The sequence below is a fragment of the Arvicanthis niloticus genome, chromosome 17, assembly GCF_011762505.2.
Source record: "Arvicanthis niloticus isolate mArvNil1 chromosome 17, mArvNil1.pat.X, whole genome shotgun sequence".
Lineage (NCBI taxonomy): Eukaryota > Metazoa > Chordata > Mammalia > Rodentia > Muridae > Arvicanthis > Arvicanthis niloticus.
In genome coordinates, this window is record NC_047674.1 from 24,756,946 (window position 1) to 24,781,135 (window position 24,190).

The window sequence follows — 24,190 nt, forward strand, 5'->3', positions numbered from 1 at the left end:
TAGTCATCGGTTGCCAAACTTATGTTCTCTCTCAGGGGCTGCACTGGTGACCCAGGGAGGCCAACAGCAGTCACTCCTCTGTTCCCCTACACACACGAGTTCTATGCTTTTCTGTTTGATGAATTAGACTTCACCTGAAGAAGTTCCTCGATTGTAAAGATTTTTAAATCATGACCAATTTTCAAATCCAAAATATTAAGGAAGGAATGAGATGAGTCCTCACAACTGTGCTCCTCAGGCCATCGGTCACACTACTGGAACTTAATAATAACGTCACTCTCAAGATATGAGTTCAGAGAGAAAACACCTCCGAAATGCCCGTGTCCAGGGATGATGATGAGCAAACCCAATTATCACTCAGACAAAGGGGCTGTTTATATTGTTACAGTTGCCTATGGAACCACTGAGATTCATCCCCAGAACTTCCACGTTATCTGTGAAATTGTGAAAGAGATCGGTGAGCTCCACTTTTGGGTTTCTCTGACTTAATCAGCTCTTCTTGGCAGGAGAACAGATGTTGAGCAATCGTTTATAACAAAGATTTACAATCAAAGTCATGGCTAAACATCTGTGGTCTCCAATAGGGATACTCTCACAATGATGTGACCACCTAATGAGGACTCTCTCAGGATTTATTCCTGTTCTATGACTAGATAAGAAGTGTATATGTACAGGCTGACTGAAAAAAAAGATAAGCCTCCAATATGATACTATGTATTTCACTGTGTGGCACGGAGGGTTAGCATAATATGAGGCTTATCTGACCCCTGCTTGTGAGGCGTGTGCACACATACATACTAAATACATGCACACATACATACATACGTCATACAGACAAACATTTTTTGAAGAAGCAATTTTTTATAAGATGTGGCAATACTTTACATCTCAGCTTTGCAAGTGTGTTCCAGAGAAGCTTGTTGGCCTGGAACTCACAGAGATCCTCCTGCCTCTACATTTCAAGTGCTGGACTTAAAAGGGTACACTGTTGTAACACCTGACAGTTATTGTATTTTAAGATTTCACATTGGTTGGGAGGCAGAAGCAGGCAGATTTCTGAGTTTGAGGTCAGCCTGGTCTACAGAGTTCCAGGACAGCCAGGGCTACACAGAGAAACCCTGTCTCAAAAAAACACAAAGCAAAACAAAACCCAAAAGATTTCACATTGGACTAACTGTATACTGTTTGAAATATTTCAGGGGTCATCCTGCCTTGAACGAAAGGAACAATATGGTTCCAGCAGATCTCATTGGTGATTTGAGGACAGATCTGCCTGAGACTGGAATCACCAACCATATGTAAAGGTTTTGTGATGGTTAGTGATCTCCAACAGTTGGATTCTAAAGAATTTTGAATAGCAAAATCAAACTTTATTCTCTCCAGTGAAATAAGAAAGACAATTCAGCACAAGTTTACTTCTATGTGGAGTCTACAGACATCACTGATCTTCTAGAAGCTGAGACTCAAACGGTGATTCCCAAGGCTGGGGCCAGTAGCAGGTCCTTTCAGTCTTTATCTCAATATTTGTACTTACTGAGTCACCCAAAGAAGTCTCCGCCTTTTCATTCTCCCTCATTCATCTCTCAAGTTTGCACTTGAGATGTGTGGTTTTACTGGAGGAGGTGTACTCTTGTTAAAGGAAGTCTGTCACTGCAGAGGTAAGGATGATAGGTCTCATATCGATGCTCAAGTCTGGCTGGTGCAGAACAGACTCTCCGCCTGGCTGCCCGAGAAAGACAGTCTTCTCCTGTCTGCCTTCAGATCAAGATGTAGAACTCTCAGCTCCTTCTCCAGCGCCATGTCTGCCCATAGGCTGCCATGCTTCCTGCCATGATGACAATGACTGAACCTCTGAAACTGTAAGCCAGTCCCAATTAAATGTTACTCTTTATAAGAGTTGCTTTGGTCATGGTGTCTTTTCACAGCAATAAAACCCAAACTAGGACCATATGTTTGCCATATATAACCCTTATCTGTACTGAAACATCACATACTATTCTATAAATGAGTGCACTTATGTCAAGCAAATTAAATATATCTATCCCTATCTATCTATCTATCTATCTATCTATCTATCTATCTTAAATTTTTCGTTTTAAATCATGAGAGTTATCTTGGTGAATCTGTCATGCTGTTGTTTTAAATCTCATTTTACTTCATTATGTAGGTTGTTCATTTCTCACAGGAGCAAGCTGAATGCGTGCAAGCAGGCAGGGGAGAATGACATCTTTAGGCTCCAAGCTCAAGTAGGCCACTCCATACTTTGTGTGGGTTTATTTCTGTTTTGTTTTAGCTTCTGGGGTCTTCCAGGAGGGCAAGTCTTTAATTTAACAGTGAGCAAAGTCAGGGAGGGCCCCAGCAGGGGAACTGGAAGTTCCACTGTAGAGAATAAGAAGGCAGAAAAAAAATCTGCTTCTTGACTTGTTGTGTGTGTGTGAGATGGATGGTTTTGTCTCTTTCTCTTTTAAATAAGATTAATAATAATATAATGAAGTAAATCATAATCTATGCAAGGAAGGCTCTTTGGGGTTTGAGCAAGTCCTAAAGGATCATCTACTGAATTTTTTGCCAAAAAGCTGGGCATCTCACCCGAAACTGTCTTTCCATAAAGCTGCCCCACCTACAACTTCCTCTTAGCTTACCACACCCATCCACTAGGGTATGTGAACCCTCCATGCTCTCAGATGATGGCAGGTGACAGGCAGGGCAAAGGTTCAGGTCCCATTTACCTGGGCCTCTGCAAGGTCAGCAAATATCAATCACATAGTCCTCCTCTGGTCTGCTGACAGGTTCCTTTTTGAAACTTAACGCAGGCCTGGCTTAGGGCAAAATTGTAGGCTAGGCGAGTCCGGTTCCAGAGCTTCCATCCTTCCCTTCCACATTATCAGCATGCTGCTTTGGCGGGCACCAGATTCCAGATGCCCCCTGACCCTGTATTCCTCACTTTATCAGCAGTGTCCTTCCTAGTTGTCTGCTGCCCCAGAGCAACCCTGTTCTTCTACATTCCTAGCACAGCTCTCCAGACACTGACTTAGTTGAGTCCTTGGTGGCAGCCAGTGACTTCTCCATTGGTATGCTTGCACTTCAGTGATGCCTAACTAAAGCCCCTGGATGTTTCAGATGGTAGCTTTGACCTGAGTGGCATCCCAGCACTTATTACGCACTCTGGCTCTGGCTGAGGTCCTCAAAGATAGATGTGGCATCTTCAAAGGGCTCTCACTCTTCGCAGAATTGTTTTAGCTACATTCCCAGAAGCACAAATAAGTGCTAACAATTAATTGACCAAGGCTGACTGTCAAAGGGTGACTTGCAGCCACCACCACCCTCCATGGCTGTTCTCATGAGACACCCTGGAATATGGCCTGGGAATTATCGGAGAGCTCAGGGAACAAGCGCTCCACATGGCCAGTTGTATTACACTGACTAGAAGGGTTTTGTGGGGGCCACACCCCTTTTACCCTTGCTTTGCTTGGCCCTGGTTTTAGTATGGGTAGACAGTGTTCCTGGGACTCAGATTCTTTCTTCACTGTCCTATTTTCTTTTCAGTTTCACCTACTTAAAAAAAAAAACATTTTCTAGGCTGCTTCTCAATGAGGATGACATTAAGGACTGTGTCACAAGCTAACATTCCCAGGAGAAGGGACATTGCAGCTGGTGTTCATTCTTTCCCCTAACCCTACCGGCCTAACCCAGAAGCTTCTCTGGATAGGCCTTTTGTCCTGGTATAGACAGATGTTCTGGAAATTTGCCCTTCCCTACATGGCATTCCTGCATGCAAGCTGACCTTCTACCTGCTCTGCTGCATGGTCACCTTACTGGTGGCCACCTGTGCCCATAGCTAGTCTCAGCTGGAGGCTGAGAACAAAGTGTTCTAAGTGAACCAAGTCCAATCAAGTCTTGCCTCTTCCTCCCCAGCTGGTGGAATCTATGTGTACTAGGAAATAACAGCCACATGCAACGGTCTGGATGTCAAGTATCCCCAGAGGTTTGCATGCTAGGGGCTTGGGCACTAGTAGATAGGAGGTGATATGGCCATTAAGAAGAGAAGCCTAGTGAAGGGTGGGCGGGGACACTGCTCTTGGAAGGGATAAACATGTTCTCATGGAACTTGGTTCTCTCAAAGGTGAATAGTTATGAAGGAGCAAGCTATACTTCTGAATTTCTGTCTCTGTATTTCCCTCTGAAATATATTTCTGCTACAGTGCCATCTGTCAAAATGTGACCAAGCCCAGGGGGCCATTACCAGAGGTTGAACAGATGAGGCCACCTAAGTCCAGCCTTGCAGCCTTCAAAACTATTATCTAAATTAACTGTTTGTATTGTTGTCATTATTCTTGGTGCATAATGCATGTCGTAATGGCTTGCATGTTCCACAGTACACATGTGGAGGTTACAGAGGATAATATTTTGGAACTTTTTCTCCTCCTTCCAATGTGATATAAGCCCCAGGGATCAAACTCAGGCTACATGCTTGTACAACAAAGACCTTTGCTCATTGAGCCCACCCATCTGCCCTAGACTTCTCTATTTTTTAATACATTGTGCAGCCTCCAGTATTTTGTTGTAGCAACAGAAGACAGAGCAACATAGAAACACAATACTAGTGGCAACTCAAAACAGCCCAAGTTCAGGAGGTCACTTAAGATATCTTGGAAAGAATGATAATTGGGCCACTTCCTCTACAGAGATGACAGTGTACTCCCTGGATGTTGATATAAGCCGGCCGGTAACCCCATAAATTATACCTGGCTCATCCAAACACAGCCCCTGTTCCTGACCATCAAGTATACTCTGAGCTCATCTGGAAAATAGTATTCCTCTCCTTCCGAGCTCTGTAATTTACTTTAGAAAAACTGACTTCACGAAAATAAGATAGGAATCTTTGTAGTCTTTATTTTAGAAGCAACCAGAATAATAATAGCTGAAGCATCCAGGAACCATTCAAAGGAGTGTCTGTGAGTAGTAATTAAAGTGGCTAACTCCCATGCTTCTCCTCATAGAGAAAGCTCCTGGTACAATGTTGGCTATGCACTCTATGACTTTAGCAACACCAAGGAGGACTGTGGAATTTTCAGGGTGTGAAAGAATTTGAAACAGCATGTGCCACGAACTTAAAAATTGAATTTTGTCAAGTGTCCATGTAGCCACAACCCATTCTCCTTGGCTTCCTACCCCTAGAAAGAAGAGCCCCTGGGGTAGTCAGATGAGTGTTCAATGAAAGAGTAAATCCCAAGCACCATACAGCAAGGCTCCTAGTCTCATCTCAGACTGCTTTGTAGAGGGGTTATCTTTGCTCAGTCCATGCATTAGTTTCAAAGACAGACAAACTTGTTCTATTCACAAGGTCCCCAAAATATTTAGGGGAGGCTAGTATTCTCCTGAGCCCTGGCATATGTCACGAATGAGCTCTAAGCAGGGCCAATCTTATCAGCTTGGCTCTGATCAGAACCCAGAGCCACTTGGTCTCACATTTCTCTGTGAGTGTCCTTTATGTACTATGTGGGTGTACTTTATGTCCCATCAGCTCAAGTGCTCCTCTTCCTTCAAGTCCAAGTTCAGATTCACTGTCTTGCTGAAGCCTTGACTACTACAGGCAGTAACAAGAGAATCACATCTCACAGATGTGTAAAAATTCACAGCTGCTGAATCCTAGAGTGTGGAGCTAGAAAGTCTTCAAAGCCACTACACCTTCATGTTACAGGCTGAGAGACTGAGCAAGCATGTGAGACCCTACTATGGTGCCTGAGCAAGAAAGACATCTGAAGTCTCCATTGTAAATGGACACCTGTGTCACCACTACTACCTGCTCCCACCAAAGGGAACATCTGGAAGACTTTAAAACCCAGAGGCTGGGAAAGACAGCTGTGAGTCTGTGTCTTCTACACATGGTTGCTGCCACCATGATCTCAAAGCAGCCATGGCTGTCCACACAAGACCCACACAAGATCCAGCCAGTCATCATTCTAAGCTTGGAGACAGAAGGTGCTCTTGAGACCCTAACTCCACTGAGGAGTTATTGGCAGATGATGGCTTGTGGGAGAGGGAAAGTTATTTTTCTTTAGGGTTGTAGCTCCTCATAAGTTGCCCGTGCTTGGGTGGATGGCCCCATACCCATAGGCATATAGGCAACATTAACCAGACTCAGTGGAGTTATTTTTAAAGGATATTATACTCATCAGCTTAAACAATTAAACTCCCAGTTGATTTTATTTACTTTTGCCCCACAATTTTAAAATTAAAGGGACACTATTTAATAATATTATCAAATTGACTTAAAGATGTTTCCTTACTGTGTCGGTACTTACAGAGTTGATCAACAGCTTGTTGGGGTGTCTACTACAGTGGGGGAAAAAAGAGTTTACTTGAATATTAGATATTTACATTATAATTAATAACAGTAGTAAATTACAGTTATTAAGAAACAACAAAATAATTTTACGGTTGGGGTCACCACAACATGAAGGATTGTATTAAGGGTTGCAGTATTGGAAGTGTTGAGAACCAATGTTCTAAGGTGTAGTGCTCACATCTTATTCCCAATTCTACTGCTTCATAAGAAGTACTGATTGAATATCCTCTTAAAACTCATATTGGCACTTAATTACCCTTATGACAGTCCTGGGAGGTGGGTCTCTGAAATTGTGAGGGTCTGTCCCTTATAAGTGGTTTGATACCATTTTCCTCCAAGTGGGTTTTTCACAAATGGATGAGTTCTTGTCCCTCCTGCCCTATTTGTCTTCCTTGCTTGTTCCTGCTCTCTGTCTCTTATATATTCACTTGCCTTCTGTCATCTTGTGACACAGATCAGAAAGCCTTGCCAGTTGTTGTGGCCATGGTCATGGACTTTGTAGTTTCCATACTATCTGCCAAATAATCTATTCTTTATATATTTCTCTGTCTGCTGCAGAAAACAGCCTATGGCAAGTAATTAATGTAGGCTTTTCTGTGCATTTATGCAGTAAGGGGAGGTTGTTATGTAGCTCCTGCCTTCTGTCTTTTGGTTAGAAGAGAAAAGAAAGGAGGGGAAAGAGGAAAGGAAAGGGAAGGGAAGGGAAAGGAGGGAAGGGAAGGGAAGGGAAGGGAAGGGAAGGGAAGGGAAGGGAAGGGAAGGGAAGGGAAGGGAAGGGAAGGGAAGGGGGAACAGAGAATGAAAAAGATAATGAGCCTTTTCTGTCTGGGAGAGACAGACAAGGACACATACAACCAGAAGAAGGGTAAAGAGACCGCAGCATGGAGGGAAATTGACAGAGAACAGGATTGGCTCCCTTCCATGCCAGGCAGGCAACCTGCCCATCTGAAGTCTGTCTAGCAGAAGCAGCCATTACTGAAGACAAGTCATCTCTTCACACTGGCGACCAAATCATCAGTTTTAAGAGCCACCTGTCCCTCTCTCTTGTCATCCAGTCTGAGCAAAGATGCTTGAATCCTCATACAGATCGACCCAGAGGTTCTAATCACCTGCATCCTCCCCAGATTTATGAGCCAGCCCAATAACTGACCCAGCTTGAGAGTCTGTCAGGTTAAGAAGGATCTCCATGGTGACACCCCCACACCTCCTCACTTTGTTCTGACAAAGGCAGCACAGCCCTTTGGCAACAATGCCCACATTTCTGCTTGGGAGCTGTTGTGTCAGTTGCCATGCCAAGCCAGAATGCTACATAGTGCTGGAGACATTTCTTCTTAGACTTCATTATTTGCTAGAGTTTTCAGCTGGCTCTTCACCAAGGTGATTTTTCCTTTCTTTGTCTCTGTTTAAAATTGTGTCATGTTTGTACCTACTCTAGACTTTGTTCCGTGTGGGGAAGGGTTGAGCAGGTTAACAGGAAGGCCACCCTGCTTGTGGTCCTTGACTGACTCCCCAGTCTCTGCACCAGCTAGTTCCTCAAAGCCAGTAAGTTCTCTGCTGACCTTCTTGAGAATGGGTGTACACAAGCCACCAGCTGGGCTTAGACATTTCTCTAGAAGGTTCCTTTTAGATGGGAGATTTAACCTTATCAATCCCCCATTTCTTTTCACCCAGGGCCTTGCCTGTGATAGGCAAGTGCTCTATGACTGAGCCATATCCTCAACCTAAAACTCACCGTCTTTTGAAGGAATCCATATCATTTCAGAAGAATGGCATCCTAGAGAAATAGCAGTGAGTTGAGCGGGGGGAGAGAGAGCTGGTGTCTAGGATAAAGTGGTTCTCTACCTAGAACACTAGGAAGTTTTATTTATTCCTCAAGATTTTTTTTTAAACAACAGATATGTGCTTTTGAAGTCTAGAGAGACAGGTAGTTGAGAGATTTTTTTTTAAAGCCTTCTTATTTGATCTGCCTACTTTTGGACTCACACTTGGGACAAGCATGAAAGCTTGTATATTCTTATCTCCATTTGATAAGGAAGAATCCCAATGAAGGGTCCCAAGAAACTCAGGTGAAGGTAACTCTGAAGAATATCCCTGACTACGAGGAAGGAAGGTGGATAAGCATCCCCAATGTGTCAAGTGATCTCAGTTATTGACTCTTGAGGCTTAGAGAATAAAGATGTGGGTCACAATTGAGTAAGCCTAATGATATGCCCAGCAAGTGTATAATGGAGGATATTGACATGGCCATGACATCTCCACCTGAGGTCAGCCAAAACTACTTTGGTCCACCTTTTCTTATATCTACCTAGAATTTTATTTAATTATTAAAAATAGAAAATGAAACTGGAGAGATGGTTCAGCCATCACACTACCCTTGCAAAGAATTCACGATCAGTTCCCATCACCCCTGTGTGGCAGGCAGGTGCCTATACAAACACACACACACACACACACACACACACACACACACACACACACACACATACATGCACAAGCACACACACATGCACACACACATGTGCATGCTTACATAAACACAATGTAAAATAAAATAAAATCTTGAAAAATATATATTTGCATAGTTCAAAAACCAAACTCACAAAAGTATATTGCAGAATATGTTCTATGCCCCCTATCTTGGGGAAAATTATATTTTCTATTTCAGGAATATTCTGAAGGACCAGGGAATGTAGCAAAAGCTTCTCACAAATACTCCTTTTACTGTGGGTCTTAGAGAAAATTTTATCTTTGTGCATCAAAATTCTGTCATTTAACCTATCCTATCTGTCTGTCTGTCTGTCTATCTATCTTCTTCTTCATCATCATTATCTATCTTTTTCATCATCATTTATCATCTATCTACCTATCATCTATTTGTTTATAGTGTATTGTGTGGGCATGAGTGTGAGTCCCAGGGTACATGGTGATGTCTTAAGTCAACCCTCAGAAATCAGTTTTCTCATGCCACCTTGTGAATACAGAGGTGGAACTCAAGTTGTAAGTGCCTCCTCCCCCTGAACTGTCTCTCCAGCTCCAGCCATTTTAATAGCTGCATGTTAATTTTTTGTGTAGTTATATCATTCAGTGTGTTCACACGTGTGCAGGTAGATTCCTAGGACCCAATCACACTGTGAGGAAGCTTGAATATACATAAGTGGAGCCTGATTAAGGCTCTATGGGGGGGGGTTGAGCTTATATTTAATGTCTATACCTCTGACTCCTCAGTGTCTTCACATCCCCAGTGTCTGAGTTACTTTGTATCTTTCCATCACCTACCAGGATCAGCATCCAAATGGAAGATAACCTCAAAAGGGTAGCCATGGGGGCCTGAGTCCATGTCCCAGCTTTGTCACAAGCATTTTCCATGTGTGTTTGAATTGCACACATGAAAGCCAAGCACACTGGCACATGTCTGTCATGCTAACACTTAGAAAGGTGAGGTAGGAGGGGAGTTCAAGGATGTTCTGAAGACCCATGAAGTTAACATGGTTGTACACAGTAAACACTAACATGTGATATGCCAGATGTGAAGTGTTGACTTGTTTCATTCTTTTTCCAAATAAGTTAAAACAATGTTCTTCGTTTCATCAAAGAAGGATAGTTTTTTACCTAAAGATATGTTGAAATTGCAGGGCGGAAACCTGGGGGGGGGGAGCCTTCCATGCCTGCGGGTCCCAATAACAGGAGAAGTACGTGGATTTCCAAAGGTTTATTGTTCATGGTGGATGTAGATGGTCTGGGTGCACCGCCCCCCCTCCCCCCCCCCCCCCCGTTTAAACCAGAGTGGGCCTGGCTTAAATAGGGGAGGGGGAAGAGGGGAATCACTTCATTTAGCTACTCCCTCTGGTCTTTAGGTAACTCATGAATATGAAAATCTCTTGAGGCTGAAGCCTGTAGTCACGCCCTCTACCTGTGTGTGTGTATGGTGATGCCAACCTCTCTGGGAGGGGCTGCTTAGCCAAATGTGACTGCAAAGCACAAGTTAAATGAAGGTCTAGAGTTGTAGGAGCCTGGATTCTGGGGGCGTGGCCAAACACCTGACTCCATGGAAGTCGGGGTTCAAAGCCCATGCCCAGCCAAGAATCAAGATATCCTTCCATGGCCCAACAAAGATATATTGTGTCATAAAATTGCGCATGGGCATATGAAATGAGACCCGACGGTACAATTTAACCTGTGGATGACTTCATTGCTTAAGCAGTGCTTTGACATAAGAAGTCTTACAGCAGAACTGCTGACATTAACTTTGTTGTCATGTCAAATGTCATTATTATAAGATGCAAGTGAATTTAGTACACCATGAAAATTCCATTGAGAATAAGGTAAGAGCGGTGTCAAGCACGAAGGTGTGTGTTTATTTTTAGTGCTAGTGACAGCTTTCATCTGGGAGTCTCATAAATATTCACGTGTTATCTGTATTTCTCTCTAAGACAGCTGTCAGTATCATTATGTTCCTCTTATAGAATTGGCTGTCAGAAGTCACCCTAGCTCCTGCCCCTAGAGACTTTCTGCTGAGATAAATCAGGCCCCATGAAAATGTTCTTCAACACACCAACAAGTCTCTTTCTCACCTGAGAATTTGTGGAACTCTGGGGGGATGCTGACATCTTTTCTCGTCTCCTCTTTGTCTTTGCGTTGCTGACTCTGTTGCTGATCATCCAACAGCTTATCCTCCATTCTCCCTCCTTATTGGTTATCTTTGTTACTTTGGGCTCTGACAACAAAATACAAAATACCATAGACTGGCTGACTTAAACGACAAACATAGCTCATACTTTGAAACACCCCATTTGAAAGCCCTGACAAATTCAAGGTTTGATGGGAGTAACATGTTCTATCTTTGTATGGTAGAGACCACAGAGGCAGAATTCGCTCTTTGTGTCCCATATGGGCACTAATCTTGACACAGACTCCATCACCATTAAATGATTTCTCCAACACACCACCCCTTATGTCATAACTTGTGCACAGAGCTTTAGTGCAAACAACCATAACACAGGTAAATATTGGTTTGCCTTGTAGAGGCTATGAACACTAGTTGGTCACTTCCCCAGCCTATTTCATAACTAAGCCATAGGCATTGAAAGAAAGAAAGAGCTGGGCAGTGGTGGTGCACACCTTTAATCCCAGCACTTGGGAGGCTGAGGCTTGCAGATTTCTGAGTTCAAAGCCAGCGTGGTCTACAGAGTGAGTACCAGGACAGCCAGGGCTACACAGAGAAACCCTGTCTCGAAAAGCCAAAAAAAAAAAAAAAAAAAAAGAAAGAAAGAAAGGAAGGAAGGAAGGAAGGAAGGAAGGAAGAAAAATACAACAAAACCAAAGAACAACACAAAACAAAAAAAAATAGCCTTCTCTATTGTTTTCTGGTAGATTTCTATGATGACACTGCCTGAGCAAATGCTGTCATCTTGTTGGCTTGGGTCAGGGGAACGAAGGGTGAAAAGGCACAAAGAAAAAGTTATGGGGGTCACGATGATCTAGAGTTTTTGTTATGTGAGTTTATCAGGGTCCTCATCATCTAGGACCCTGGAAATCATTAAAATCGTTACTATCTTTAATGTGTATGGGTGGGTTGCATGCATGTATATCTGTGCCCATGGAGACCAGAAGAGGGCATCAGATCCTCTAGGACTGGAGTTGCAGATAGTTGTGAGTGGCCATGTAGGTGCTGGAAATTGAACATTGGTCCTCTGGAAGAGCAGCCAGTGCTCTTAACCACTGAGCTGCCTCTCTAGTCCCCAGTACTCAGGAAATTTAACATGCTGCTTTTATCAGTTACTTTTTGTGGTTATGATAGAATACTATGACCAGAAACAATTTACAGAAGAAAGCATTTATTTTGGTGTATGGTGCCAGTGGAGATGTCTATAACATGGAGGAGGCATAGTGACTGCAGCAGGGGGCTGACTGGATCACATTCCCATGCATATCCGGGAAGCAGAGAGAGGAAGCTGGAAATGGGATGAGGCTGTAAAATTTCAGTCCCACCCCCAGTGACATAGTTCCTCCAGCAAGGCTTTTCATCCTAAAAGTTCCATGACCTCCCCAAATTACACTATCAACTGTGAGGCATACCCTTATTCAAATGACCACAATGACAAAAAATTTGTTAATGACATATAAAATAATAATAATAAATCATATAAAATGTTAGACTTGGTGTTGAAACCCATTGCAGGTTTCCTCCAGTACCTACCGATGAAACAACTTCTGAAGAAGCTGTCTATCTTGACTCTATCTTGGCTTCCTGTAGGGTAGGACTTTTTTTTTTTTTCTAAATAATGGTTGGATTGCAAACAATAAGCAGTGACAAATGTCCTTATTCCATATAGTAAAATCTGTTCATTCATGTTTCTTGATCTTATGTGTTAAAAAACAAAATAACAAACCAACACCCTTCAGTTTTTTCCTAAAACAAAGCACTACATAGAAATCCACTAATTGACCCATTATTTCTTTTATCCAGTTTACAGAAAATGCCAATAACACTCTAGGCTGTGTTCCAAACACTGGAGGCAGGGATGAATGAGTCAGCAATGTTGTTGCCCTCTGAGTAGAACTCTGGTGACAGTAGAGGACATAGCTAGAAGACAGACTCTGGGGCCTGGGACACTGGCTCGTTGAGTGAAGAGCTTGCTACACAGCATGAAAAGCCTGGTATGGTAGAACTTACCTGTGACCCGAGTGGTGGTGGTGGAGGGGTAGAGACAAGGTAATCCTGGGGAGGGGGCAAGTATGGTGACTAGTATCCATGAGAATCTGTTGCCATCTGATTTGGATACAGTTTCTGTGCCCCCTCTGTTGGAAGGCTGGTGTGCTTTCAGATGGAATTAAGGTAGTTCCCAGGAGGCTTCAGTTAGTTCTCATAATTCCAGTTGTTATAATAGCATGAGCCTATTTTTTTCTGTATCTGTCTGACTCTTTGTCACTTTTGTCATACGATCCTTCCTTCTTTCATGACACCATCATGATATGAGCCAGCCAGCCCTCTCCTTCCCGGCCCCCCCCCCCCCCCCACACACACACACAGTACTGAGCTTATTTGGTCTCTAGCCTCCAGAACGTCAGTAAGATGAGTTTCCGGTCTCTAATTATTACCTTACCTCAGGCATTTTGTTCTATTTGAAAAATGACTAAAGCATTGCCCTCGGTTGTGAAGGTGTAGAGGGAAGGAGCCTTGTTACTGCAGCCCAGAGCAAGCTTGGGAGAAGCCAAAACAACCAACCAAATAAACAAACAAAACAAAAACCAACCAACCAACCAACCAACCAAACAAACAAACAAACAAGCAAAAAACAGAGCGAGACTGGAGGACTGAGCCACAGCCTTCTCCTCTGACTTTAAGCCCTAGACCAGAGTGAAACAGCCAATAAGGTTTTGAGTCCTGAGGTTCAAGGCAGAAAAGCAGGAAATGGGGGCGTGGTTTAGGAACTGAGACTGAGAAAGCAGGCCAGAAACAACTGGTTTGTTATTGTAGCTCTTTTTCCAGTCAGTACTAGCTATAATAACTGTTTCAGTTTTAAAGTGAGCAGTCTTCAGCGTTTTCACTTTTTAGACAGCATTCTTTCAAGCTTTTTTTTTTAGATACACAGGAGCAGAAACAGCCATCCAAATCGTCACAAACATGGAGCTGCACATACATCTGTTCTGAGTTAATTAAAACCACACAGCATTCCGGGTGTGCAGCGAGCCCAAGGGGAAAGTGGTGAGGATTGAAGAGATTCCCCCCAGGCATGTGCATGTGTGGAATTGTGCACAGCCTCTCCGTCAGGCTGGAGAAGGAGAGAAAGAACGATCCGTATTGCTTCTCAGAGCAGGAACAGGATTCCCTCAACCACAGTGAACCTCATTTAAGAACCTGAGATCAAAACCAGGGGAATAAAATAGCTTGACTTTGGATGAACTCTCTCCTCTCTTTAATCAAATGTGTAATTAGTTCTCGTCTACGTGGGCTGGTCTCCGGATTGCACTCATTCTAATCACTGCCCTATTGCCTACACTAGAAACACACCCATAATGTGCCTCTCATTCTTAGAGCAACGCTGCACAGTAGGACTGGAGACTTCTTGCAGAAGTGATGAGATCTGTGCACCACTGGGAGGAGAGGTGTGTCTGCACGCCCTTCAGTCACTGCAGGTAGACCACTGTCCTCTGAATGTCCTTCCCCACTGTATGGTCTCGTTGCTTTGTGAGCTCTGCTCCCAGAATCCATTTCCTAATTCCTTTATTTTTCCTATCAAATTATATATGCACACATCTTAAAGTCAGATTGTTCCAAGGGACTTCTTAGGAAATACAGAAGCACTTCTATAGCGTTTCCCACTCCCCACAGACAACTTCCCAAGCCCCAAGGGCAACAGGGTACTTAGTCTCTGCTCACTGCTCACATCTGCAGGTGTCCTGAACTCATTCACCTTTCTTCTGTGTGTGGTCTTCTGTATGTGGCACTGAGAATTGACTTCCCTTTTAGGGTAGAGAAAAAAACTTTGGTTTTTATCTGCCCTGCTGTCTATGACACCCGTACTTCATTCAGATCCATTCCCCAACTTTTCAATCCTCCCAAAGCAAGATAGTTGTTATTTAATTCAGTTATTGTACACTCAGGAACAGAAACACAATTCTGGTTTGTTACATGATTATGACTGTAAATGCGGTTCACAGACAAATCACTAAGTACCCTGGTCACTTTTTATTTCTCACAAGATACATTTCTCCTTTCTTCTTTGCAACCTGTTTTGTTTTCCCAGCAATGTGTGGCTGCTCTCAGGTACCCCTCTCCCTGCCTGCTGTCTGCAGATCAGAATGTGAAGCTCTCAGCTACTGCTCTATGCCTGTCTGCTGCCATCCTTCCTGCCATGATGATAATGGTCTAACCTTCTGAAACTGTAAGCCAGCCCCAATTAAATGCTCTCTTTTATAAGAGAGCTGTCTGTTCACAGGAATAGAATAGCAACTACACCATCTCTTCTTGATGAAAAGCTCTTAAAATCCTGCATATCCTGATATGTCTGTTTTCTTTCCCCATACTTATTTGGACTCAGAATTCTAGAGGAAAAATCACTTAAGAAATTATTGCTGATCTCTGGTGGTGGCCTGACACACTTCTAAATGCTGATGATCTAAGGTTGTGCTTATCTCTGAAGGGGTTTAGGCCATCTTTTTGTCCCAGAGTTCTAAAATTTTGTAATGATTGTAAATTGCTTTTCAGGGACAGGGTGTAGAATAAACCTATCAAATTAAGAAAACAGCATCATGCTTGCAGACAGGAACCTAGCGTAAGTGTCTCCTGAGAGGCTTCATCCAGCAGCAGATGGAGACAGATATAGAGACCCACAGCCAAACATCAAGTGGAACCTCGGGAGTCTTGTGGAAGAGTGGGGGATAGAAGTAAGCAAGTCAGAAGGGTCAAGGAGACCACAAGAAGACCCACAGAATCAACTAACCAGGGACCATGGGGGCTCACAGAGCCTGGGCCACCAACCAGGTATCATGCAGGAGGTGGACCTAGATCCCCTACACGTTTGTAGCAAATGTGCAGCTTGGTCTTATATGGGTCCCCTAACAAAGTACAGTGGGGTCTGTCTCTGACTTTGTTCTCTCTCATTGGATCCCCTTCCCTCCTACTTGGGAATGCCTGGTTTGGCCTCAGTGGGAAAAGGATGTGCCTAAACCAGCTGAGACTAGATGCCCCAGTGGGGGATCCCCTTCTCTGAGGAGAAGGAGGATAATGGGGGAGAAATTTGTAAGGATGGGACTTGAAAGAGAGGATGGAGGGGACTCTGATGGGGATGTAAAGTGAATAAAAATAAAAATATTAAATAAAAAAAGAAAAGCAAAAGAAAACAGTGTTGCTTAGTTCTGGGCAGTTCTCCTTTATTTATAAAGTTGTTTCTTTGCTCACTGTTTCCTGTCCCTAAACATCTTCATTCGTCAGCTATGTGTCACTATAACAAAGGCCATGGCCAGGATGCTTGTAAAGAGGTTTATTTTTGGCTCCAGCTCTGGAGAGTCAAGCCTGGGGTCAAGGAGACAGACTGTCAGCAGCTCACAACCCATTTTAAGGTAGTGGTAAGTATTCTAAGCACTTGTACTTGCAGGGCCAGTACAAACCTTACATCAGCATAGCGTGCATTTCCTTGTACTTGCTCTACTTCTTTTAGAAGTTATATTACTTTATGTGTATGGATTACTTGTGTACATGTGTGTCTGTGCACCACACACATGCTTAGAGCTAAAGAAGCCAGATGCCTTGGAACTAGAGTTACAGATGGTTATGAGCCACTGTGTGGGTGCTAGGAATTGAACCCAGGTCCTCTGGAAGAGCAGTCAGTGTCTTAACCACTAAGCTATCTATCCAGTCATTGCCCCAGCTCTTAAAGGTCCACAGCATCTCACAACAGCACCACCCAAGGGACGGCCCCTTTGGGGAATACTGCCCGTTTCAAACCTTGGGCAGCAGCACACCACTTGTGACTTCCTGGATACAGGGTCTTCTCTCGCATTTCTGAGCTACTGGTGTTCTAGTCTTCAGTGTGAGAAACTTCTTTTCTACAAAGTGTATTTAAAAAAAAAAACCTGTTGCATTGTGTCCATCATTGCTCTGAACATGCTCTAAGTGGTCAGCACAGTGGACCACTTGTGTATGTGTGCTGGTAAAACTCTGTGGAGCTGGACATATATGGTCTTCTAAGGAGACCCTGGGCTGGTATCATCCTTTATTGATATTTTCTTATAAAACACTTCCCATCTTCTGCTTGGAAAGAATGTGGCTAGTTCTCAGAGCCCTCTGCCTAAAACGAGAAGGAGACTGTATTCAGCACAATTGCATTAGTCTATTTTTCAAATGTTGTGATAAAATACCTGGAAATGGGAAATTTAAAAAACTCAGAGGTTCAAGAACAGGGCACCAACATCTACTCACCTTTGAAGGCCATCTGCCTGTGCTGCATGCGAGTGGGAACGCCCATGAAAAAAGGGGAACATACAGCAGGACAGAGAACTGGCACAGAGTTCCAGAACAACCCACTTTTGCAGTAACTAACTGGGGTCATATAAGAACTCTGATATCAGCCAATGGTCCTGCTGAACTTACTGCTTTTTACTGGGTTCCAACCCCTAAAGGCCCCATCACATGGCAGGATTTCAGCACAGAGCCCCCGGGGGCACTGCTCAAACCACATCCTCCCTCACGTTTGCCAGTAACGGCCTCTTACGCTCCTGCTTCCATACCCTCTCTCAACTGTGCTTTGTGCTCAGCGTTCAGATCACTCTTCAGAAAACATACTTCCAGTCTGATGCTGTCAAATCTAGTTCTTTCTCTTTTGCTCATCTTTACAAAACACATGTCTTTACAGTTATATATATTTTTTAATGGAGTGAGTTTCTAGAAAGAACAGAGCTTAATGTGTTTGTCCAGTCCAGTGACAAGAAGAGGTAGCCTCACTGACTGTGGCTACAGATTTTGGGAGGACAGTGAAAATTCAGTCGTCATGACAAATAATATATCATTATAACATTTTATTAGAGGAAAATCTGGGCAAGAAATTCCATAATGAACCAAAATGTCACAATTTTAAATAAGAACAGGATATGAGTGACTACATTTTCTCCTGCCTCCTGCTCTGGATGGCTCAATATTAAGTTGGCCTCATTCGTTATCTTCAACCAGAATTTCTGATGATCTTAGGATTTTTATGACCTCATCAGACTGTAAAAGTCAAAGGGTTCAAAATTATATTCTCATCTGTCTATCATGCAAATTACCTGAATATCTAAGAAGTGAGGACTCACCCTAGTCTGCCCAGAGAACTGAACATGAATGATGATTTCCTGGCATTGACAGCCTATGTGTCCTGTGACTAGTATTTCTTGACTCCTGATAAGCACCATTTTTGAGAGATGAGCACATTAAAACCCGTATACAAGCATTGGTTGGACAAAGGAATGCCTGGTATTACTGTTTTTAAGTTGACAGGAACACATGCGTTGTATAAAGGGGATTAAGTGTCCACCCCCAGATGAAAGACAATAGTAATTTGTTTCCTAATTGGATTTGTGCTAAAAATTCCTCTCAGTGTGCCAACCTTAGCTGTTTAGTGAAGCCCACTTGAGGCAGAACCCAGACTTTAGCATTTGTTTGAAAACTGACATACTGATTCCAGTCCTGCCTCTCCTTCACCTAACCTCAAAGCTAAGATGGCCTGTTTCTGCATGTTCTTAAGCAGAAGGCTTCAAGTAACTCCACAGCTTCCAATATCAGAACCGGTTAGGAAATCACCTCTCATCTATTCTTTTTAGTAAATACTTTATTCCTCTGGAAAAATCGCATTCTCCTGATAATAAGCTGTATCTCTAGCCATTCTTTATGGCAGCCGAATTCCAGGACACTGTTTGGCTGATGGCGCCCTGTACACTGTTTTGAAAGCCGACCTTGTGGGGCCCAGAGGAGAATTTCCGCCAATGCTTCTTGCTTCGAGTTCTAACTAGGTAGGTCACATTCACTGCAGGCAGGACTGTTGTTCCCATGGGGATGCTGTAAGATAAGCTTGGGTTTCCACCTGTGCTTTGAGATGGGAGAGGAGAGGCTCTCTAAAATTTCAGGGTAACATGAGGCTTCCTCAGAAACAGGTGCAGCATACTCAATCCACGGGGAAAAAAAATGTGAGAGCCTATGATTGGCCAGTCTGTGTTTCGTGAAGGAGCTGGTAACCTACTTTTGCTCAGGTCTTGGAAAGGGGTGTGTGTGTGTGTGTGCGCGTGTGAGAGAGAGACAGACAGACAGAGAGACAGAGAGACACAGGGAGACAGAGAGACACAGAGAGACACAGAGAGGTAAGAACAAAGCCTCATTGTGAAAGAAAGCATTACCTCACAGCTCAGAGAGAAATGAGACCACACCTGGAGCACTTTGCACCCCTTCAGGAGGCAGCATTACAAAACGACAACTAGAAAGATGCCAGGAGACCTGAAACGTCCAGAAATGCAGAAAAGAAAAAAAAGAACATGACTGCCTTTCTTCTGTTAATCAGTGACTGTTGAGAGTGCAAAAACCTCCAGGTTCCCACATTCCCGAGAACTCAAAAGCAAGAGAGCCCCCAATCTTGGGGTGGAACTCTTTCTTGTACTCAGTGGTTGGGTAACACATAGTGCACCTTGGTTCTTTATACATGTCTTTACTGCAGTGGCTTTAGTGGACTTTGCAGACAGTACGTCTTGTCTTTTACCAACTGAGGGTTTGAGGAAACCCTGCAGGAGCAAACCTGGCTCATTACTTTGCACATGGTACTCTGTGCCCCTGTTATAATGGCCCTTTGACATAACGGGTCTCCACACTCAGTAGGTTAAAGGATGATGGAAATATCACTTTTGTTTTCTGGCATTGCTAGAGCTGAATTCTGCCACAGCCCCTTGCAAATATAACTTTTCCATACACCATGAAACTAACAGTCTCCTGAGACTCACTTCATTGCCATGTTTGTGTCTTGGTCTGCACCCAAATTGGCACTACCTTAATGGTGGGCCTGTGTAGGCAGCTCAGAATTTTCCAGCCACTGTGTGTGCTGAGATGGAGCTCACTGTTGCTTCATCAGAAATATTGATTAATTTCCAGGGCTCCTACTGTGTAAACATGGCATCATCAAGCTAGATAAACAGGCAGTAAGCAAGAAAGTACTCCTTCTTCTTCTGTCAACAAAACCCTTTAATTGGAAAACAAAGCAAACAGGGCTAGATATGGCTTAGCGGATAAGAGCACTTGCTGTTCTTGTAGATGACCTGAGTCAAGCTCCCAGCATCCACTTCAAGTGAGTCACAGCCACCTATGACTACAGCTCCAGGGAGCTAGCATCTTCTGGTCTCTGCACACACACATGCACACACACACACACACACACACACACACACACACTCACACACAAACACTCATACAGAGAGAGAGAGAGAGAGACAGAGACAGAGTCAGAGAGACAGAGAGAGACAGAGAGAGACAGAGAGAGACAGAGAGAGACAGAGAAATGAAAATGAACACGAAGCAAACCTAATACAGAGTGGGTGTCCAGCTCAGTCACTTGGAGATAGGACAAAAAAGATGAAGAGAAATTGATCTCCTGAGCTCCATCTTCTTTTTCTGAAATTCAGAAACAGTTGCAAACAGAATCTTGGTCTTAGGGCAGACAAACAATGCCTGTGTGACATATGATAATCTGTGCATTGGAGGAAATAATTTGTGTCAGTGAAATGGTGTTCCCTGAACTGGACTGAGCCCTGTGGTTCTTTTAGTGTTGCCAGGGCTGCTGTGACAAACTACCACCAAGCAGTGATTATCGTTTCAGTGTGAAATCTCCCACACAGGCTCAGGTGTGTGAACAGTTGGTCACCAGCTGGTGGCACTGTTTTCTGAGGTTGTATGGACTTCTAATCTGTAGCCTAGCCAGCAGAAGAGAGTCACTGAAGATAAGCCTTGTGTTGTTATCTGATTGCAGTTTTAGTCCCACCTCTTGCTTCTGATCTGCCAAGGTGGGAGTAAAGCTGTACTACAAGGCCTGACTGCCAGGGACAGACCTTGCTCTTACCACCAGGTTCTTCTACCATTAAGGCCTGATGTCACTTGAAACCGTGAACTGGAATAACAAACCTTGCCCACTGAAGCCACTGCTGCCTGGTATTTTGTCACAACTTTGAGAAAAGTAGCAAACACAGTGGCTTAAGGTAACGCAAATGTGCCTATGTATCTGTGGGTTAGAAGTCCCACAGAGGTTTCATGGGGCAAAAGTCAAGGTGCTGGGAAAAGTGTGTTCCTTTCAGACATAAGAGGAGAATCTGCTGTCTATTTTCTCTGGGGGCTGCCCATTTGGCTTATGGCCCTTCCTCTTCTTCAAAACCAGCAATGTTGGGTGGGACTCGGCATTGTCTCACTCTGACCCTCTTTCAGCTTTCCTTTTCTATGTTTAAGGGCCTTGCGATGGCAAGCAAGGTCATCCCTCGAAATCTTCTCATTTGAAGATCTATTGATTAACAACTTTAATTGCTCTTTGTCAGGTGTTATATTACAGAGGAGGACCTTTTGCTGAGATTACATCACTGTTTTAGTCTGCTTCGTGTTACTGAAACAGACTCCTACTAGCTCAGTAATTAATGAAGGAAAACAATTACTTCTCATAGTTGAGGAAGTGGGAAGTCTGGTGTGGGGGTAGGGGTGGGGCTTTATCTAGAGACAGTCTCCGTGCTTGGTTATCCCATGATGTAATATAATACTGAAGGGAGGTGGGGTGGGAAGCAGGAAGAAAAGTGAAGCAGCCAAACTCACACTTTCATTTTTTATCAATTAATAATCTACTTACCCCTCCCCTGAGATACTGGCATTGCCCATTTAGGAGGACAGATTTCTCGTGACTCCATTCCCTCTCAGAGGCACCACTTCCTTGGTAGACACAATCAGCTTCAGCATTTTTGTCCCTTTGATGTTCCAATCACAAGGAGGCAGGCTCGGGCTTCCAGGCTCCACTATACCCTAGGGAAAGAAAGAGGTGGGAAAGAGGGGGAGGATGATTTCTGGGACTGGAGCCTGACTTTGCCCCAAAGTAAAAATGAGCTGAGAAATCTGCAGACAGACTTAACCCTGTCCTCACACTTGGAGAAGGCCTGCTGCTTGGATGAGGGAAGGTCTGCTGATCTTTCTTAGGGGACTGATGCGTGCATGCATATGAATGTGCGTGCATGCGTGCGTGCGTGCGCGCGTGCGTTCGTTCGTGTGTGTGTGTGTGTGTGTGTGTGTGTGTGTGTGTGTGTGTGTGTGTGTGTGTACAAAAGGAGTAGATGTTCCTGGTAGAGGACTGAGATGTTTTTCATGCGTGTGGATAAAGTTACCACTTGTAGGAAGTGAAAATGAAGTCTTCAGGAATCACTGAAAGGCTGAGAGCCAACCAAAGGAGAGACCGGACAGATTCAGCAACGCAAGGGAAGTGAGTCCCAAGTGGCTCAAGAAGGTTTTTTTTTTTTTTTTATTTTTCCCCTTCACCTTGCTAGGATAGACATTACATTGAAAATTCTCTTTCATTCTCTGGGATAAACTGAAGGACGAACAATTTTGTTACTGAGGAAAAAGCAAATCCTGACAGAGGTCCCATGGGACTTCTTTTCTACCAGGCTTTTCCTCTTTCCGTTTCCAGGCAAATCACAGCACTTGAAAATATTCTAGTCACCACATAGAGAGCTTTCAAATGTATACTTAACAGAACGCCGACTGCAGTAACAGAAGGAAAAACTTGGATAACAAGAAAGCATATCCATATTCTTTTGTTCGGTTATAATGAGGGGTTTGCCAATATCATTTCCTACCTGGCACGGGTCTGACATCCTCAAGAGACGAGCACCATTTCTGTTCCCAGCTTCCCTCCATCTTCCAGCTAGCTAGCTCATTCTCATCCTGGAAATAAGATTTGGATTTTCTGGGGATGTGCATTAACCCTGGTCACTTCTGAGCTTCCCAGGAGTCACCACGGGCCCCTTTATGCTGCCCAGTGGATGCTTGTGTGGAGTATTTATATATAATGTGGTAGCTTATCATCAATGGACCAGACAGCTCTCCCCAAATATGAACAAGTGTTCTCAAAGCTTAATTCTCTTGACTAGATTTTAGGCATCTTCCATCAACAGGTAAATCTCAAAATCTGCCAAAGGAATTCCCTGTACATTATCGAGGTGATTATATTTAAATCCCACTTATGGGAACTTGTATCTTTGGCCCCCAATGCAGTCATCATAGGGTACTATATAGATATGAGAATGGGTTCAGGCATAGCAAAGGGGGGGTGACACAGTGGGGTTCCAGAAGCATGATCCTTGAAGGAGTTGCAATGATTCAGTTCCTCCTCCACAGGAAGTGGCAGGCAGTTGTGGGTCTCTGAGGGAAGAAGGCCACCTGCCCTTATTTGTGTTTGAACTCGGGCACTGCTTAGTGTTAAACTTGGCTTCAAATATTATTTGAAAAAAAAAAAAAAGTAGAACAAGGCCAGGAAGAGGAGATGTCAGTTGTGATCTGTTGAGAGGAAAAGGAAGGCTTAGTCAAGGCATTAGTTAAGGAGACTTGGACACCCAAAAGGGTTTAGGGGGCAGCTGGAAAGTAGCCATCAGACTTGTGCTTGTCCTTAATGCTCACCATGCTTACAGCATCCTCATCCCTGATTGCAATAGCCAACTATGCTTACAACATCCTCACCTCAAATTCCAGTGTTTCACCATGCTTGCAGCATTCTCATTCTTGGCTTCAATAGTTCATCATGCTTACAGCATCTTCATCCCTGATTCCAATAGTTCACCACAATTACAGCATCATCCCTCTTCCCAATAGTTCACCATGCTTACCAGCATCCTCACCCCTGGTTTCAACAGACTCTAGGACCAGACTCTAGGTCTTAGGCCAGGAAATCACTCTCATCCTAGTCTAGTGTCTGAAAACCCCATGACTTCCAGGAGGCCTCAGCTTCCTTACCTGAAAAAGTTTTACTTTGGACTGCCCTCAGGCTTCTCTATTCTATATTGTAGGTCCTTTTCTACTTGGAACAGTCTCTTCTTAGTGGTAGTCTCTCACCCTTGTCCCCATGGCAGAGACTTTAGTCATTAGGAAGCCAACGTCTCTACCAAAACAAACCATTCTTCAGCAGACTAAATGCCCCTAACTTTGCTCCTCACCCTCATTTGTGAGGTTTCTCTCCCTCCCTCTCCTCGGCTCCTTACATAGCCCCACCCTTAGATCTTGAGCCAGGGTGCTCTTCACTCATGAGTTGTTCATGGAAATCAGGGTGTGGCTAACTGACACCGTGCCATATGTCCATCTAGAATCAT

At 43.8% G+C, this 24,190-nt stretch overlaps 3 long non-coding RNA genes across 3 annotated transcripts; 1 reads left to right on the forward strand and 2 right to left on the reverse strand.

Annotated features, from left to right (window-relative positions):
• Positions 1-882: 882 nt before the first annotated feature.
• Positions 883-13,924, reverse strand: LOC143434832 (uncharacterized). The gene is made up of 3 exons (XR_013104631.1): positions 13,453-13,924; positions 10,921-11,063; positions 883-1,857 (listed from the first exon to the last, which is right to left on the reverse strand). It is a non-coding gene; the product is annotated as an uncharacterized LOC143434832 (long non-coding RNA).
• On the forward strand, positions 12,875-16,121 carry LOC143434831 (uncharacterized). Its single transcript, XR_013104630.1, has 5 exons — positions 12,875-13,006; positions 13,934-14,054; positions 14,385-14,485; positions 15,097-15,234; positions 15,558-16,121. It is a non-coding gene; the product is annotated as an uncharacterized LOC143434831 (long non-coding RNA).
• Positions 16,122-21,697: 5,576 nt separating this feature from the next.
• Positions 21,698-23,792, reverse strand: LOC143434778 (uncharacterized). Its single transcript, XR_013104535.1, has 3 exons — positions 23,565-23,792; positions 22,685-22,772; positions 21,698-21,857 (listed from the first exon to the last, which is right to left on the reverse strand). It is a non-coding gene; the product is annotated as an uncharacterized LOC143434778 (long non-coding RNA).
• Between the last annotated feature and the right edge of the window lie 398 nt (positions 23,793-24,190).